Genomic DNA, 7,812 nt, shown 5'->3' with positions numbered 1-7,812 from the left:
CTAAAATGACCTTCTTGTGACATTATTTTTAAGGTAATGGAAAAATTGGCCAATGTAGTGGTCTTGGTGCAGCTTGTGATCTCCAAAAACTTTTGGCAGCTTTCCTTGCATTGCTTCTTAGCTTCTCTCCTTCCTTCCTCTGCCACCATTGCATGTCTCAGTGTTTTGGCTATATCATCTTTGCAAACCGACCCATCTTCTGTGCGTTTTACTTCAACAGCCAGATCCTTCTCCACCAGAAGCCTTGCATTCAAAGGCTGATCAATAATGAATGGCAAAACAACAGGAACATGCCCAAATTGCAGAGTTTCAATTACAGAGCCCCATCCAGAGTGAAACAGAGACCCCCCAACTGATGGGTGCCCCCAAAATTTCCATCTGGGGCACCCACCCCAAGCAAACAAGCCCTTTCTCTGTTGTGCGCTCAACAAAACTCGGAGGCAAAGCATCAGCTTCACTGTTAGCCCAGTTGGGTTTTCTAAGTGCCCAGAGAAATGGAAGCTCTGATAGCTCAAGCCCATGAGCAATCTCAAAGACTTGTTCTTTGCTCAGCTTACACTCAGATCCAAACCCAATAAACACAACTGACTTGGGTTTTTGTTTATCAAGCCAGTCAAAGATCACATTGTTTGGTGACCCATCAGAACTGATTTCTCTTTTGGCAGATGGTTGCTCTGGTGGAAGCAAACTCTCTTGGCTCTCTCTCTCTCTCAGATATTTGTGGGTGTTTGAAAGTTGTATATGGTAAGAAGATCGTCTATAGAGAGAGATTACGGTGACCTTATATAGTTTAAAACAACTAAACCTTACTCTAAAAAGGTCCATAAAAACTCTCATAAAACAAAACAAAATCCCAAACAATTAAGGAAACAAACTAGGAAAGAATCATTCTTTGACTTTGAAACATGTCAGCCAACTTGCACGCACGTTTTGAGGTCTTTCCACTTCCTAGAAAATTCTGGAATAATATGAGAAATGTACCTTCATCTCTAGGTTTTCCAAGCATATATCACATGCTACTAGCAAAAATTGGAAAAGTCTTCAAATCTTCAATCTTCCACAGCAGTGCAGTTCTGTCGCTATTTCAACTTAGGTTGACTTGACTTCCAAGTCCGGGGCATTTGGTTTTGTAGAAAATTATGAAACTTTGATACAATGATCTTCCATGTCTTAGATTTATTCTCCAATTGGCTTTGCTTTAAACTTCATTTGAAAAGACAATTTTCAGTCAAAATGCTATTTTTAATTAACTTTCCCTACAAAAACCAAATATAAGAGGTATACAAATATAGGAAATAATGCACTTATCAGAAGTCATATGGAATCTTGAAGTTGTCCATCCCATTTCCTCCCTTGGACCCTGGCTTCTTGCCAAAAGGTTTCAAGGCAACTGTGGATGTACCCTTTGAAAAAATTGACAATTTGAAGGCTGCATGTGATCTGCTAAAGCAGGAAATGGGATGGAGACTATATGTCCATTTTTTCAAAGGGTATGTTCACAGTTGCCTCAGCACCTTCTTGCAAGAACCCAGAAGCCAAAGCAGGAAATGGGATGGAGTCTAGATGTATAAAGGGTTGCAAATCAGGTGAGATTTTGTGGAGCCTTCGGATATTTTTTGGGGTGGATATGAAGGACACATGAACTTTGGCTTTCGCCAAAGGCTATGGAAAGTTGAAAGAAAGGCATCATATGGCCAAAGGCAGACATGGAAGCATGACAACATGAAGATGATCTTTTGCCATTGTATTATTTTCGGCTGGTATGAAATTTGGAATAAGAGTGACTTTTGTTCCTGCAATATGTTGATGAGTTCGGACAACATAAATAGTGCGAAGCAAGGTCTTCGAACATTAGATCTTCCATAAATACAAAAAAATATATTTTTATTTAAAAAAGAATTTTGACGGCCATAAAACAAACTTACCTACCCTATCCTAATTCGTCCTATAATTATTTATTATATTATATGTTAAATATGTCACTCACAATGTGATCAATAAATATGGTATATCGCTATATTTGTTTATACAATAATATTTAGGTCATTGAAGTTGCTATAAATTTCTGAATATCGTTAGGTAAAGGAAATCATATAGCCGACACAATTGGACAATACTTGGTTCCTGTCTAAGCACGATTCTCTTCTTAGAAATAATAGAACAAATAAAGATGATAGTTGTCCACACCAACTGTCTGTCTGGGGGTGGGTTGATGAGAAAAACTTATTTTCTCCCGCGGCAGAGGAAAGAGAGCAGCTGAGAACCAATGCAAGAAAAGGTACAGTTGTTTTTGGAGATCACATGCTGTACCAGGACCACTACGTACACGGTACATTGGCCAGTTTTCTGAAAAATAATGTTGCAAAAAGATCATCCATTTCCTCCTTTCTTTCTAGAACTCATTCCAGGTACTAGTCTGCTGTGCTCCATTCTATTCTTTGTTCTGTGCTCTTGATTTGTTATTCTAAAAGACAGAGGTTGTATGAAAGTGATCTTTGTGTGTTCTTCATTGCTCTGTTTATCAAGATCTTCCCAGTTATATTCGCAAAATAATCCAATAATGGAAACCGAACTTTTCAGGGCATTTGAGAGAATTTTGTTTATGAATTTCTGTTCTTGATCTTCGTTATTGTTATTATTGCATGTCATACGTTTGAATAAATTCTATTACGAAAGATATAACTGTTAGGACTCAAGATCCCATATTGGAAAAATAGCATATCATAGAGGTGTTTAAGAGCTCATAGGCACCCTTTCCTAGTAGTCCCAGTTTCGAACTTCATGGTACAAAACTTTATTGGTGATCTTTGGGATTTGGATTTTCTTTTTCTATAGCACTTCTTGGTTTTTTAAACCCTAAACTATAGTTTAAGTCCAAAATCAAGCAATACCCAGTAAAACAGTGAATCCAAATTCATCCATTTCTTGATCTATGGCTATTCCAAGAAACGTCCATATAATTGAAAGTTACAAATGCTTTCCTTGGGACCGCAAGGTTTATTGTTGGGTGCCCCAAACCCACAAATGCTTTCCTTGGGACCGCAAGGTTTACTGTTGGTGACATGCAATTGAATGCAAAAAATGTTTTTATTTATTTATGTGGATGTGCTTCATGTAGGAGCTAACAGAAACTCAAAGGAAGAGAGAGAGAGAGAGAGAGAGAGAGAGAGAGAGAGAGAGAGAGACTTGTAAAATAACCCATAATTATTATTTCAGACATAGGCATGAACTCAAGAGCAACAGAAACATCACACTTTCTAGACAGATTTTAGATCACAAGATGCACTAAAAATACTAGAATGGCAATAACCCAAGTTCCAGAATCTTTAAGCACAAAGATACCTCAACCATGCTTATGATCTGAAACTAATTTGGGTAACATTCTAGATTTATTAGATAAAAATTAATAATGAGCTTCTAAAATGACCTACTTGTAAGTTGTAACATTTTTTTTGAAGGTAATGGACAAATTGGCCAATGTAGTGGTCTTGGTGGAGCTTGTGACTCCAAAAACTTTGGCAGCTTTCCTTGAATTGCTTCTTAGCTTCTCTCCATCCTCTGCCACCATTGCATGTCTCAATGTTTTGGTTATATCATCTTTGCAAAACGACCAATCTTCTGTGCGTTTTACTTCAACAGCCAGATCCTTTTCCACCAGAAGCCTTGCATTCAAAGGCTGATCAATAATGAATGGCAAAACAACAAGAACGTGCCCAATTTGCAGAGAATCAAATACAGAGCCCCATCCAGAGTGAAACAGAGAATCCCATGATGCAGGAGCATAGGGATGGATCAAGATAGATATTTATCATTTAATTAGTTATTTCATGATATATTGTTATTTTCTTATTTATGTAGTTTTATGATATCTTTTATTATTTATATGTGATTTTATAATTAATTAGTTTACTTTTAGACCAAGTAGTCTTGGTGCCCAAGTCTTGTAAAACCTATAAATAAGGCTAATGTAATAGTTGTAGGGGAATGGATGTTGATGATTAATGAAATAGTTTATTTGTGGCATGGATTTGCCACGATTTATGTGAGTTTGCAGTAGCCCTAGATTTCGGTACTCGTGTATGTGGTTGGTGACCTGTGTCCTGACCCCGATCCCCATCAGTTGGGTTTGGATCTGAGTGTAAGCTGAGCAAAGAACAAGTCTTTGAGATTGATCATGGGCTTGAGCTATCATAGCTTCCATTTCTCTGGGCACTTAGAAAACCCAACTAAGCTACCAGTGAAACTGATGCTTTGCCTCCTGGTTTTGTTGACTACACATCAGAAAAAAGGCTTATTTGCTTGGGATGGGTGGCCCAGATGGAAATTTTGGGGCACCCATCAGTTGGGGTGATGGATCTGAGTGTAAGCTGAGCAAAGAACAAGTCTTTGAGATTGATCATGGGCTTGAGCTATCATAGCTTCCATTTCTCTGGGCACTTAGAAAACCCAACTAAGCTAACAGTGAAACTGATGCTTTGCCTCCTGGTTTTGTTGACTACACATCAGAAAAAAGGCTTATTTGCTTGGGATGGGTGGCCCAGATGGAAATTTTGGGGCACCCATCAGTTGGGGTGATGGGGATTGCGGTCAGGACACAAGTCACCAACCACATACACGAGTACCGAAATCTAGGGCTATTGCAAACTCACATATATCGTAGCAAATCCATGCCACAAATAAACTATTTTATTAATCATCAACATCAACTCTCCTACAACTATTACATTTATTTATAGGCTTTACAAGACTTGGACACCAAGGCTACTTGGTCCAAAAGTAAACTAATTAATTTATAAAATCACATATAAATAATAAAAGATATCCTAAAACTACCTAAATAAGAAAATAATAATATATCATGAAATAACTAATTAAATGCTAATATCTATCTTGATCCACTCCTATGCTCCTGCATCAGACCCCTAGTTGGAAAGAATTCGTCCTCGAATTCAAGCCTTTGATTGAGGAAAATCCGAGTAGAATCTTCAATTGCTTCGTATTAATTCTGGATCTTTTAGCATCCAATTGAAACCTTCCTTTCCAAATAAAAAGATATTTGGAATATTTCATTATTCTTGGCTTCTTCTTACTCCCTCTAACAATGCAAATGTTTCTTTCTAGAATCTTTAACTGATTGAAAAAATCAACCAAAGTTGTGGCAACCTTCCAAGTGAAAATATTAATGCCCATAAAATTAATAATATCTTCGAAAGTTTTCTCAATTCTCATCTTTTCACTGTTTTAATCAATAAATTGCTTATCAAACTTGCTTTGAACACCCAAACAATTTTCATTGCAATTTTCACAGTTGCAAGGATCAAATATTGGAGGTAAATCCAAATTTAATAACTTTGATGAATAACAAGATGCACCAAAATTACTAAATCCATTTATACCTTCAAAGACACAATGAGAATAACCGTGCCCATCTTCACTTGACTCACACAGTGGAGTGCAATAATGAAAAGGACTATCTCCCTCATAATCCCCGTCGAGACTCCCACGGCTTAGAGTGTCGATGCTAGCTACTCGGTTCAGATAAGGGTTCACGCATCCCTCCCCGTCAGAGCTCTTACCTATAGGAATTCGATCTTCGATGCAAATGATGCGCTTTGTAAGTTGCCGTAACAGCCTCCTAATTTCCTTCATGTCGTTGTAGTTGTCAACATGACCCTCCATCCAATAACCTCCCCAAGAAAGCAAATCTTGAGCCGTAGCTCTGATACCAATTGATGGGGATCGAGGTCAGGGCAAAGTCACCAATCACATACACGAGTACCGAAATCTAGGGCTATTGCAAACTCACATATTTCGTAGCAAATCCATGTCATAAATAAACTATTTTATTCATCATCAACATCAACTCCCCTACAACTATTATATTAGCCTTATTTATAGGCTTTACAAGACTTGGGCATCAAGGCTACTTGGTCCAAAAGTAAACTAATTAATTATAAAATCACACATAAATAATAAAAGATATCCTAAAACTACCTAAATAAGAAAATAACAATATATCATGAAATAACTAATTAAATGGTAAATATCTATCTTGATCCACCCCTACACTCCTGCATCACCAACAAACACAACTGACTTGGGTTTTTTGTTTATCAAGCCAGTCAAGGTTCACATTGTTTGGTGACCCATCAGAACTGATTTCTCTTTTGGCAGATGGTTGCTCTGGTGGAAGCAAACCTGTGGGAATCACAAGCTTTCCAATTTTGTTCTTGTATGCCTCTTAAGTATTCTCCTTCAAACTCATTGCAACTGCGCTCGGCTACAGCTTGACATGCTAATAAAATCTTCGTAGTCGGACCATAGAAGGTACTAACCTGGGCTATAGCCCAGGCGATTTTTAATTTTTTTTCAGCCCAAAATACATATAGCACAGCACATCACCAAACACCAATTAAAAATATATTTTTAAAAGCAAAACTCAATTATACCCTTTTCTAACCTATTCTCTCTCTTCTACCGAACAACCCACTCAAGTAAAAATATTTTTTTCCCTCCTTTTGGCATTATGGATGCCAAAGCTCAAACTTAGGTTGAACATGCATTGGGCTTATCCCAAAAATAAAAAATAAAAAAAAAAACTTCTTAACACTCATTGGTAATGAAGTTTTTTTGTTTAGTTAAAGTGAATATTTTCACTTATAGTTAGGTGTATTTTTCAATTATAAATAATTCACTTATACCGTTTAATTTTCTATCTTTTAATAGGTTTGTACGTTAGGTAAATTTAGCCCACCTTATACTAAAATCCCAGGTCCGTCAGAATCATTTAGTTCATAAAAGAATGAGCATGCATATCAACGATCCTTATGCTTCCGATGTGCTATCGTATCGTTGAAAAGTCCCGAAATCCATGGTGATGTGAGGCTTTCTTGGTGATGGCGAATGAATCATGATCTCACATATAGGCTTTGGAGATATTTTCTAATGAAGTAAGGAAAACACATGTAGGTGTGGGGTGGCATTTTAAACCGAAAAACCGCAAAAACCAACGGATATTTTACCGCAATAAAATCGCAATCGCTGTAAACCGAACCGCAATCGCGGTATTAAGAACCGAACCGCATTTGCGGTTGCGGTTGCGGTATTTGATTTTCAAAATTTGCAGTTGCTGCAAACCGCAAAGTATAGCCGCACGGCTATACTCTATGAATAATTAAGTAAAATTGTAAACCCTTCTCTTCTCTCTCTGTAGCCGTGAGATGAAAACCTGGAATCTGTTTCTTCTCCTGATTCCCATTCGCCTCTCTCTCAACTCTCTCTTCCAAATCCTTTGCATCCTAAAATGGTAGAGGCATTAGTGTGTACTAGTGATTGGCTTAGAGCGGACGAATTTTCCTTTTACAAAGAACCAACGGATGATGAGGTTGAATTCTACAAGGAAATGGAAGATATGACAACTTGTAAGTAATTAGTTTATTTATGCTAATGTTATTTATGCTTCTTCTTATAATAAAATGTACTAAACTATGTTGTTTTATTTGTAGATAGCATTGGTGCTCAAACAACACAAAGGGGTTCTTCAAATCCACTCACCACCAACACTTGAGTTTGTAACATTGGTGTATTGCATTTTTCCTTTTAGTTTGTGACTTTAATTAACTTTGAATTGGATTTTTCTTTTTGGTTGTAACTTTAATTTATTTTGCTTTTGGTTTGTAACTTTAAAAAATTTGGAATTGGAATGCTTGAGAAGTTTAACTTTAATTGAAATGTTTGGAATTGTAACTTTAATTTTCTTAGGTTGTGAATGCTTGAGAATTGGAATCGATTGTTAATTTATATATGCTTGAG

The 7,812-nt window shown here is 36.9% G+C and overlaps 1 pseudogene; it reads right to left on the bottom strand.

Moving 5' to 3' along the window:
• LOC117618300 lies at nt 1-7,258 on the bottom strand (annotated as a pseudogene).
• Between the last annotated feature and the right edge of the window lie 554 nt (nt 7,259-7,812).

This window comes from Prunus dulcis, chromosome 2 (genome assembly GCF_902201215.1).
Source record: "Prunus dulcis chromosome 2, ALMONDv2, whole genome shotgun sequence".
NCBI lineage: Eukaryota > Viridiplantae > Streptophyta > Magnoliopsida > Rosales > Rosaceae > Prunus > Prunus dulcis.
Note: the sequence above shows the minus strand (reverse complement) of the source record. Positions and strands in the feature narration are given on the sequence as shown.